Source organism: Trachypithecus francoisi, unplaced genomic scaffold (assembly GCF_009764315.1).
Source record: "Trachypithecus francoisi isolate TF-2019V2 unplaced genomic scaffold, Tfra_2.0 Lachesis_group5, whole genome shotgun sequence".
Taxonomy (NCBI): Eukaryota; Metazoa; Chordata; class Mammalia; order Primates; family Cercopithecidae; genus Trachypithecus; species Trachypithecus francoisi.
Genome location: NW_022681470.1, coordinates 11,756,402 through 11,768,587, shown reverse-complemented (window position 1 = coordinate 11,768,587; position 12,186 = coordinate 11,756,402). Strand labels below are relative to the sequence as shown.

The window sequence follows — 12,186 nt, the reverse complement described above, 5'->3', positions numbered from 1 at the left end:
TGGTGGAGATACAAGAACACGTGTCAATTCCTTTCTACTAAAGGGAGCATTAGAGAGAATGCCATTTTAGAGTATGGAGTGTGTTAGGGGCTTAAGGGCTGTTCTAATGGGGATTTTCTCATGTTTTGTAAATTTTCCTCAGTTTAACAATAGTAATTTTTTTTTGTTTTCAATTACACACACACACAAAATGGCTTCACATTTCACAGCTTCATTGTTTTCTTGCCTGTTCCGTCATTCTCAGATAACACCCAGACTCTCTTCCCCCCAGGTCCCCTAGCTCAATCAGCCCTCCTCTTGCTGGATGTCAGTATCTGGGCAGCCTCAAGGCTTGCTGCCCCAGGTTCCTGAGTTACTTGGTTCTTCACAGTGTGGAAAAAGTTGCCTTTGATTTTCCCTTTGACCTCTCACTTTCTGCTTCTTTCTGTGGTCACAGATTCGTTTTCTCCTGCATTCCTCCTCCTCGGCTTTGTGTTCCATAAACTAGACTACTTGCCCTGTTTGTTGTTTTTGCCTGTTCTCCCATCTCCAGAATGTGCCTGAAGATCCTTTCCTCTTCAATAGATTTGCCAAGTAATATTCAATCCAATCAGACAGTGTGTCAGTGTTTCCCAAACTCCAGTCATTCTGGTACACTACCACAATGTTTTACCCAGTATTCTCAATATTTTTATTTTAAATTAACTTCTTATATCTGGTACACTACCACAATGTTTTACCCAGTATTCTCAATATTTTTATTTTAAATTAACTTCTTATATCAAAACAGAAAATCTGGCTAGGTGCAGTGACTCACACCTGTAATCCCAGCACATTGGGAGGCCGAGGCAGGTGGATCGCTTGAGGCCAGGAGTTCGAGAACAGCCTGGCCAAGATGGTGCCACTGCATTCCAGCCTACACAACAGAGTGAGACTCTGTCTCAAAAAAAGAAGAAAAGAAAATGTATCATTGTTGTAAGTTGGAAAGCAAAGTTACTTTTCCATAAATAGAAGGTAACTATAATAAAAATAAATACATAGGTATCTCCTACCTGTGTGGTATCCTTTCCCTGTTGTTTGCTGCAGTGCCTTCACTGCTGCATAATATTCTTGGTCTCAGACTGCATAGCTGTAGCCTGCCAAGGAACAGCCCCTGAGCCTGAGAAACTGACCACAAGGGTTAAGGCTACGGTCCCTTCCTTGCACTGCAGTGGGTGTCACAGTGGGAGCAGGAGGTGTACACAGCGGTACCAGGACACAGCTCTCTTCTATTAAGAGGTCTACTTTAGCATTCTCATGGAAGCTCGTATGCTGAGTGAGTCTCATGTCTGAATTCCAGTGGGGAGCTGTGTGGGCTGTAAGTAGCTGCCATGCAATTCAACCTTTATTGCCTTTTCCTAAATCTGACAGCCCCCAAATAGTTATCATAAAATTGTTCATTGCCCTGCTTCTTTTGGGTAGTTCTGCAAAGCTGTGGGATATGGTACACAGGCAGCCGGGGTTTGTGTGAGGCCAAGCAAATCCAACTCCAGGCCTTGCACACACACCCTGAGCACATGTCTGCCATAACTAATAATTAAATTATCTTCTACGTATCTAAAATCCTTCTGTGAACCGCATTTGGGGAAATACCTATTTAAAGGTGTTATCAAGTTTTCAGGAAATTATGGTCCAGAGATATTCTCATCCAAATTCCATCATTTGATAAACTGAGGCACAGGACAAGAGACACACATTATCACAGTTGCTCCTCACCGCAGTCCCCTTGTTCAATATTATTATCCTTATTCATTAGAAAACTGAGACAATCATGGGGAAGTGCTGGTCACCCAGCTAGTTGGCAACAAAGTCAGGACAAGAAAGCGCATCTCTGACGTCTAAGACTATTCTTTTTTTTTTTTTTTTTTTAATTTGTTTGAGACAAGTTCTTACTCTGTCACCCAGGCTTGGAGTGCAGTGGTGTGAACACGGCTCACTGCAGCCTCGATCTCCTGGGCTCAAGAGACTCTCTCACCTCAGAGTCTCAAAGTGCTAAGATTACATGTGTGAGCCACCATGCCCAGCTAAGACTGTTCTTATGCATTATCCCAAGATGAATTTTAAATGTAAGTGATTCTGAGTCTTATTTTGAAACTAAACACAGGCTACATCCACTCCCCTCCCAAGTGTAGACTGGGAGCCATCCTCCAACACATCCAAAATCCACATTTTTTTCCCATAGGGCCTGGTGTCTAAATCACCCAATTCTGTTTTATGCATGGAATGTTCCATACTTAATGGCATAGAAAAAAAATAGAAAAAATTACCACTTCATGAAAAAAAATTAAATGGAAATACTATGTAAATAACATTTTCAAAACCAAATGAATTTCTAGACTGTTGGAATATTCATTTAAGCAATAAACACATAAAAAGCAGACTTTGTTTATTTCAGATGTATGAAAGCCCTTTGGGTTCTCTGGATTTAAATTTAAACATTAAATTTACATTCTATTTATGTCCTGACACATGTACACATTCAAAACTATTATGAGAGTTATTATAAGAGTTAACAGTGAAACAGATTACTTAATCAGAGACGAACCAAGTCTTTCAGATAATGCAACCCACCAACCCACTAGTTTTTCCTTAAAAATCTAGTGTCCCACAAGATTACTAAATAGGAAGTTCTTTGTTTTTTGAGACAGAGTCTCACTCTGTCACCCAGGCTGGAGGACAGTGGCACAATCTCGGCTCACTGCAACCTCCACCTCCCCACAACCTCCACCTCCCCGGTTCAAGAGATTCTCCCACCTCAGCCTCCCAAGTAGATGGGATTACAGGCACGCACCACCACACGGGGCTAGTTTTTGTATTTTTAGTAGAGACAGGGTTTTGCCATGTTGGCCAGGCTGGTCTTGAACTTCTGACCTCAAGTGATCCACCCACCTCTGTCTCCCAAAGTGCTGAGATCAAAGGCGTGAGCCACCACACCTGGCCTGGAAGTTATTTTATCCCTGTGTTTGGTCTCAGAAACTGATACCCAAAATATGGAACCCTGGTAGGTATGCTGATTATTTTAAATGAAAGGCCCTTAGAGACCAGCAGATGGCTGAAAGAAGCTGTTCTCTGCAGTTCCCTTGTCTGCCTGATGTCTGGACCTGCCAAAGAAGAAAACAATGACGTCTAGCTCCTTCCCTGAGTTTTCATCAACTTATATGGCAGGAAGAAAGACTGAACTCTTGTCAACACACCTGGACAAACTTTTGCCACAAATCATAGCCTTCTATTTTGGTCCCATTTCCAAAAGAATAATTTACCAGCCATTGTCTGCTCTGAGGGTCCAACAGACTTTGTCCCAGGCCATTCTATGTTTTCCTGGCCCATTCATTTCCCCCTAAAAATCACTACCCCAAATCGCCACATTTCCCTTATCTCCCCTTCCCTCCCCTATGAAGAAGCATCTGGAGTACCCACTGGGTTACTGGGTAATAATTCTGTGATTCCCCTGTGCAATGCACATCAAAGTAAAATTTAAAGGTTTTTTCTCCTATTAATCTTTTTTTCAATTTTCAGCTAACATTCAGTGTGCAAAAGCGAAGGTTTCCTTTGTCCCCTACCCCTGATAGATGGCAAGTTCTTCAAGGACAGGGATCATGCATTATATATCCATGAATCCTCACTGCTTATCACGCTTATAGCAGCAGGTACTCAATAAATCGTTGAATTAATGATAACATCTAAACTTACTCTACTTATGTTTTCTTTGGCAAAGGACACATGGCCTCAGTGCTTCCACCTGCCTCGTGCCAATGCCCACCACTAGCCAAAGCTTGTTTGCCGTTTTTTGTTCCAGAGCTTAGGCCTCCAGTAACTTCCCAAAGACCATGGCTCCTGGGCATGAGTTGTCCCTACGTCAGCTCACTGGTGGAGCAGACATGATATATGCTTCTGAGCTTGCTGCCAACTTCCTCAAGGTAGATTGTGGCCAGAAAGGAGGAGGGCTGACTGGTGAATAAAGGAGGTACCTGATGAGAAGGGTTATAGGAAGGCTGGTTAGACAGGGAGCAGTGGGCAGATGAAATGACCAGGAGAGAGGCAGAGGAACACCAACAGCACCCACCTTCCGCCCCCACAGAGTGCTGAGGCTGTTTTAACACAGAATTCTTTCATGCATGGTGAGAACAATTATCCAAAGATCTCCTGACAACTCAGTGAGGAGGCTGCTGAAATATTCCAAATTTGAGATAAGTGCCTGGCCTACAGTGAACAGTGAAGAGACCTTGGTTTATTCTTCCAATCCTAATTGGAAATGTAGTGTCCCTAACTAGTCTCATCTTCTTTGACTAAAGTGAACTGGATTGACATAGACACCTTTTGAAAGTTGATATTAACTAATACTGGATCTCTCTCTTATCTGCTTAAATTCTCTCTCTCTCTCTCTTTTTTTTTTTTTTATTTAATGGAGATGAAGTCTCGTTCTGTCACCCAGGCTGGAGTGCAACGGTGCAATCTCGGCTCACTGCAACCTCTACTTCCCAGGTTCAGGAAATGCTCCTACCTCAGCCTCCTGAGTAGCTGAGACTACAGGCACACGCCGCCTCACCCGGCTAATTTTTTGTATTTTAGTAGAGACGGGGTTTCACCTTGTTGCCCAGGCTGGTCTCAAACTCCTGAGCTCAGGCAATCTGCCCGCTTCAGCCTCCTAAAGTGCTAGGATTACAGGCGTGAACCACTGCGCCTGGCTTAAATTCTCTTCTTATCACCCACACTTGACACACAAAAAGGCTATTTGTTAGCCTTTTCATTTCACAATTAGAATTTTTGTGCCTCATACCTATCTGAACTCTGATAAACCTGGCTGAAACCTCTATTTGTGAAATAACAGTATTATTCATTCAGCATGCCTTTTCCTGAATACCTTAGTCGCATAGAGAAACAGAATTAAACAAAAAGAAGACACCCTGAACTTTGATATTAAGCTTGAATTGAAAAATTTCTGAGTGCACCTTTCTCATTTTCACTAAGGCCTACTATCACTTGCTGAGGGTCAAGAATTAGGAGACGTGGACAGTGAAGGCTGTCCCAAATGGAATCCTGTTGAGGTCACTCTGTACCAATTGTTGAGAACACCACCTACTGGATTCTCAACCTCAATCTCCCTCTCAAGCATCCTGCATGTAGTTGCCAGCATGGCTGGTAAATGAGAACTCAAAGTCATCCTGTCTTGAAGGGTACTTTGGGACCTAGAAGGGCAGCCAGAGTGTGCTGAAGATTCTTTATATTACAGAAAAGTATAATTATTACATTACTCATTTCTTGAGTATGTAGATATACCCCAAAATAAATCACTTGGTGACACTCATCATGTAATGCTGTTATGTATTTTTCTGTCTGCTGATCTCAATTAACTCTCAATAGATTGTGCTACCCAATAGATAACAATGTATCTTTTATTAAAACATATGTTTAAGTTTGTTAAGTATTTATATTTTTACTATAAATACTTTAAAAAGTATTTGAGGTAGCTTTTTATACTTGGATGGCCAGCAGGATTAAGGACCTCAATATAAACATTCTTATGACATTGAGGATGACAGACTTGCTCCATGAGTAGTGGACCGCTCACCTTTGGACTCTTATATGAGAAAGAAAAAATCCTGATTTACCTAAACCCCAATATTTTGGGGTTTCTTTGCATAACAGCCTAGCCTATACCCAAACTAGTCTAGTCACACAGTAAGAAGCGGAGTTCTCATTTGAACCCACATGAGCCCATTTCCAAAAGGGGAGGTCTTTTGATGCTATGGTGTCCCTCACTAATAAATTAGACACACTGTTTCTATTCTATGATCCAATTTTAATTTGTTTGGTTTTTCCATTTTTACTATCTCTGTAATCTGAATGCATCTTATAATTGATGCTGTCTTAAATTGCTGTTAGCCAGGTGTCAGTCATAACATAGTTATGTGAAATCTTCTGTTGATAGCTTTCAGTAAGTTTTGTTTTGTTTTGTTTGAGATGAAGTCTCGCTCTGTTGCCAGGCTGGAGTGCAGTGGCACAATCTTGGCTCACTGCAACCTTAGACTCCCTGGTTCAAGCAATTCTCCTGCCTCAGCCTCCTGAGTAGCTGGGACTACAGGTGCGCGCCACCATGCACGGCTAATTTTTTTTGTATTTTTAGTAGACACGGGGTTTCACCATGCTGGCCAGGCTGGTCTTGAACTCCTGACCTCGTGATTCACCCACCTCGGCCTCCCAAAGTGCTGGAATTGTGCCCTGTTAGTAATTTTTTTTTTAAAGTACAAACCAAAGGGCCTTAAATTCAATGAAAGAAAATAATATAGGAACCACAGAAAAAGTAATCCTAGGCTACAAAAATACATGGAAGAGGAGAAGAAAGCCATTTGGAAGAATCATAAAGAGTTGAAAATAATTAAGATGAAAGGTTTTTTTAAAGCACTGACATAAAACAAAGGATAGATATGAAAGGAAACTAATGTTGCAATAGCAAAACTGAAATATGCATTTGGAAATGGTTTTCTAAAAGACAAAAATTGTTTTTGCAAAAATAGAAATAAGAAACAGCTAACCTAAATTTTTAAAAACCCAAAATAATTATTTAAGAGGAAGTAAGAGCATAGTTGGAAGAGAAGCAGTAATTGAAGATATTATTAAATAAGACTTGCTTGAACTGAATAAAAGATTTAAGTATGCAAGGCAAAAGGACACACAATGAACTAGAAAAAATGAATTAAAATAAACACCTAGATACATGCTGCCTTTTAAAAAATTGTAAAAGTGAAGAAGGAAAAAATCTACAATTAACCAGGCAGAAAAAGTGAGAAAGAGAAAAATAGATAATCTATGAAAGAATACAAATCATTCTAGGTTCATACTTCTCTTTTTTCATATTAAATGCCAAAAGGCAACACACATGTCAGGGGAGATGGTGGAATGGGAAAGTCCAGGCATCTATCTCTCCACCAAAGCAAGAAGTCAACTGGCAGAGGCTGTCTGAAGCAACTACAGTGGACGCTTTAACAACACAAATTTGAACTGTAGATCCACTTATAAAGGGATTTTCTTCCACTTTTGCCACTCCTGAGACAGTAAGACCAGCCCCTCCTCTTTCTCTTCTCCTCAACCTATTCAACGTGAACATGACAAGTATGAAGACCATTATGATGATCCACTTTCATTTAATGAATAGGAAATATATTTTATCTTCCTTATGATTTCCTTAATAACATTTTCTTTTCTCTAGCTTAGTTTATTGTAAGAATACATATGTATTATATGTGTTAATTGGATGCTTATGTTATCAGTAAGGCTTCTGGTCAACAATAGACTATCAGTAGTTAAGTTTTGGGGGAGTCAAAAGTTACATGTCGATTTTCAACTGCTTGGGAAGTCAGTGCCCCTGAAGAATAATTCCAATGTCAACATTTCCCTGAAGAAATCTAAACATTGGAATTATCAGTCCATGATGTTAAATCAATTGTCTTAAATATGTTCAATGAGCTAATGGAAACCATGGGCAAATGTCCATACATCAGAAAAGTGATGTATGGACAATGAAAATATCAATAAAATGAGAATATCAATAAAGAGATAGAAATTACTAAAAGGAACCAACCAGAAATTCTGGAGCTGAAAGTTATAATAACTGATATTAAAAGATTACTACAAGGACTCAACAGATTTGAGCAGGCAGAAGAAAGGGTCAGCAAACTGGAACTTAAGAAATTTGACATTACCCTGTTGGAGGAGCACAAAGTTACAAATAAACAAAAAAAGAACCACGTCCGAGAGACTGTTGGACACCATATCAGTTTGTTCTCACACTGCTATAAAGAATTGCCCAAGACTGGGTAATTTATAAAGAAAAGAGGTTTAATTGACTCATAGTTTTGCATGGCTCGGGAGGCCTCAGGAAACTTACAGTCATGGTGGAAGAGGAAGCAGTCACCTTCTTCATAAGATGGCAGGAGAGAGAAGAGTGAGTGAAGGAGGAACTTGCCAAACACTTACAAAACCATCAGATCTCATGAGAACTCACTCACTATCATGAGAACAGCATGGGGGAAACTGCCCCCATAATCTAATCACCTCCCACTAGGTTCCTCCCTCGACACCTAGGGATTACAATTCAAGATGAGTTTTGGGTGGGGACACAAAGCCTAACCACATCAGGCAGCATCAAGTGTGCCAACATATACATTATAGGAATTTTAAAGGAGAAGGGAAAAGAGGATAGAAAAAAATATTTTATGAAATAATGGCCAAAATTGGTCTCAATCTGATGAAAGACATGAATGTACACATCCAAGGAGCTCAACAAATTCTGAACAAGATAAACTTAAAGGGATTCACAGTGAGACACATTATAGTCAAATTGTTGAAACCTGAACACAAATAGCAAGAGAGAAACTAAGAGTCAAATACAAAGAATCTTCAATCAGATTAACAGATGATTTCTCATCAGGAACCATATGAGCCAGAGGCAGTTGGATGACAAAGTTAAAGTCATGAAAGAAAAAAACTGTCAACCAAGAATTCCACATGTGGCAAAATGATACTTCAAGAATACAAGTTTAGGCTGGGCAAGGGTGGCTCACACCTATAATCCCAGCACTTTGGGAGGCCAAGGTAGGTGGATCACCTGGTTCAAGATCAGTCTGGCCAACATGGTGAAATCCCGTCTCTACTGAAAATACAAAAATTAGCCAGACATGCTGGTGCATGCCTGTAATCCCAGCTACTTGGGAGGCTGAGGCAGGAGAATCACTTGAACCCAAGAGGAAGAGGTTGCAGCGAGCCGAGATTGCACCACTGCACTCCAGCCTGGGCAACAGAGTGAGACTGTATCTCAAATAAATATATAAATAAAAATTAAAAAGAATGAAAGTTTATCTGGAAATAAAATTGTTCCAGATAAACAAATATCAGTATATATGCCCTACAAGAAATACTAAATGGAGTCCTTCAGGCTGAAATGAAAGAACAGTACACAGTAACTTGAAGATATGAGAAAAAATCAAAGAACACTAGGACAGGTAACTTCAAAGATTATATATAAAGTATAAATGCCTGTATTTTTGTACTTTTGGTTTGGTTTGTAGCTTCTCTTTTTCCTAGGTGATTGAAAAGGCAAATGATATACAAATAATAATTATAAATGTTAGTAAGCACGCAACCTATAAAGATGTAATCTCTGAAAATAACAACATAAAAAAGAAGAGACAAAGATGTGCAGGAGCAGGGTGTATACTATTGAAACTAAGTTGATATTGTTCAAACTAAATGGTTATAAGTTTAAGATGTTAATTGTAACCACCAAGGTAACCACTACAAAAGCAACTAAAAATATACAGAAAAGAAAAGAATGGAATAAAAATGGTACACCACAAAAAGCAACCAAATACGGCTGCAGCCACTGCCTCCGATTCCGGATCTCATTGCCGCGTGTCCCGGACGACCGCCTGACTTGCATTCCCGATTCCTTTTGGTTCCAAGTCCAATATGGCAACTCTCAAGGATCAGCTGATTCATAATCTTCTAAAGGAAGAACAGACTCCCCAGAATAAGATTACAGTTGTTGGGGTTGGTGCTGTTGGCATGGCCTGTGCCATCAGTGTCTTAATGAAGGACTTGGCAGATGAACTTGCTCTTGTTGATGTCATCGAAGACAATTGAAGGGAGAGATGATGGATCTCCAACATGGCAGCCTTTTCCTTAGAACACCAAAGATTGTCTCTGGGAAAGACTATAGTGTAACTGCAAACTCCAAGCTGGTCATTATCACGGCTGGGGCACGTCAACAAGAGGGAGAAAGCCGTCTTAATTTGGTCCAGCGTAACGTGAACATCTTTAAATTCATCGTTCCTAATGTTGTAAAATATAGCCCGAACTGCAAGTTGCTTATTGTTTCAAATCCAGTGGATATCTTGACCTACGTGGCTTGGAAGATAAGTGGTTTTCCAAAAACCGTGTTATTGGAAGTGGTTGCAATCTGGATTCAGCTAGATTCCGTTACCTGATGGGGGAAAGGCTGGGAGTTCACCCATTAAGCTGTCATGGTGGGTCCTTGGGGAACATGGAGATTCCAGTGTGCCTGTATGGAGTGGAATGAATGTTGCTGGGTCTCCCTGAAGACTCTGCCCCAGATTTAGGGACTGATAAAGATAAGGAACAGTGGAAAGAGGTTCACAAGCAGGTGGTGAGAGTGCTTATGAGGTGATCAAACTCAAAGGCTACACATCGTGGGCCATTGGACTCTCTGTAGCAGATTTGGCAGAGAGTATAATGAAGAATCTTAGGCGAGTGCACCCAGTTTCCACCATGATTAAGGGTCTCTATGGAATAAAGGATAATGTCTTCCTTAGTGTTCCTTGCATTTTGGGACAGAATGGAATCTCAGACCTTGTGAAGGTGACTCTGACTCCTGAGGAGGAGGCCCGTTTGAAGAAGAGTGCAGATACACTTTGGGGAATCCAAAAAGAGCTGCAATTTTAAAGTCTTCTGATGTCATAGCATTTCACTGTCTAGGCTACAACAGGATTCTAGTTGGAGGTTGTGCATGTTGTCCTTTTTATCTGATCTGTAATTAAAGCAGTAATATTTTAAGATGGACTGGGAAAAGCATTAACTCCTGAAGTTAGAAATAGGAATGGTTTGTGAAATCCACAGCTATATCCTGATGCTAGATGGTATTAATCTTGTGTAGTCCTAAACTGGTTAGTGTGAAATAGTTCTGATGCACCACTGCCAATTCTGTACATGCTGCATTTGCCCCTTGGGCCAGGTGGATGTTACTGTGTGTTATATAATTTCCTGGCTCCTTCACTGAACATGCCTAGTCCAACATTTTTTCTCAGTCAGTCACATCCTGGGATCCAGTGTATAAATCCAGTATCGTATGTCTTGTGCGTAATTGTTCCAAAGGAGCTTATTTTGGAACTATATATATCAGTAGTGTACATTACCATATAACATAAAAGATCTACATATAAACAATACAACCAACTATCCAAGTATTATACCAACTAAAACTTTACCCCAATAAACCTTGAACAGTGAAAAAAAAAAAAAAAAAAAAAAGCAACCAAATACAAAAATAAATAGTAATGGAGGAATTGAAGAACAAAAAACATACAAGACACACAAAAAACAAATAGCTAAATGGCAGGAATATTTGTTCCTTCCTTATCAGTAATTGTATTAAATATAAATGGATTAAGCTCTCCTATTAAAAGACAGATTGGTAGATCGAGAAAGAAAACAGGATACAGTAAGAAAAGAATAAGAAAGTAAGTAAGGATAGGGTAAGAAAACAGATAGTATATCTGTGTATATACTATCTACAAGAGACTCACTTTAGATATAAGGACACAAAGAGTTTCAAAGTAAGAGGATGGAAAAAGGTGTTTCATGCAAATAGTAGCCAAAAAAGAGCTGGGATGACTCTATTATTGTCAGACAAAATGTACTTTATGTTTAAAAAGCTTGTAAGAGACAAAGAAGGACATTATATATTGATAGAAGTGTCAATACGGCAACAAGATATGACAATTATAAACGTAAAGATACTTAACAAAGGAGCCCTAAAATATATAAAGCAAAAATAAACAGAATTGAGGGAAAAATAGACAGTTCTACAATAATAGCTGGATACTTCAATACTCCACTTTCACTAATTTGATAGAACTAGAAGACAGAAGGTAAGTACAGAAATAGACTCACAGAAGGTAAGTCCATAAAAGGAAATGAAGTTCTGATATATCCTACAACACGCATGAACCTTGAAAACATTATGCTGTGCTAAGTGAAAGAAGCCAGACGCCAAAGGACAAATATTGTGGGATTCCACTTACATGAGGTACCTAGAACAGGCAAATTCATAAAGACAGAAAGTAGAATAGCAATTTACCAGGGGTTGGGGATAACGAGTTATTGCTTTGTTCTTACAGAGTTTCTGTCTGGGGTGGTGAAAAAGTTTGGGGACTAAATAGCGATGGTTGTAATTAACGTCACTGAATTGCATACTTAAAAATAGTAACCCCAGCTGTTCAAGATGCTGAGGCAAGAGGATCACTTGAGCCCAGGAGTTTGAGTCCAGTCTGGGAAACATTGGGAGTCTCTGTCTCGAAAAAATAATAATAAATTTAGACAATAGTTAAAAGGTAAGTTTTATGTTACACATGATTTACCACAATAAAAAAAAAT

At 39.6% G+C, this 12,186-nt stretch overlaps 1 pseudogene across 1 annotated transcript; it reads left to right on the top strand.

Moving 5' to 3' along the window:
* Positions 1-9,392: 9,392 nt before the first annotated feature.
* Positions 9,393-10,715, top strand: LOC117076670 (annotated as a pseudogene). Its single transcript, XR_004434441.1, has one exon. The product of XR_004434441.1 is annotated as an L-lactate dehydrogenase A chain-like (transcript).
* Positions 10,716-12,186: the final 1,471 nt, after the last annotated feature.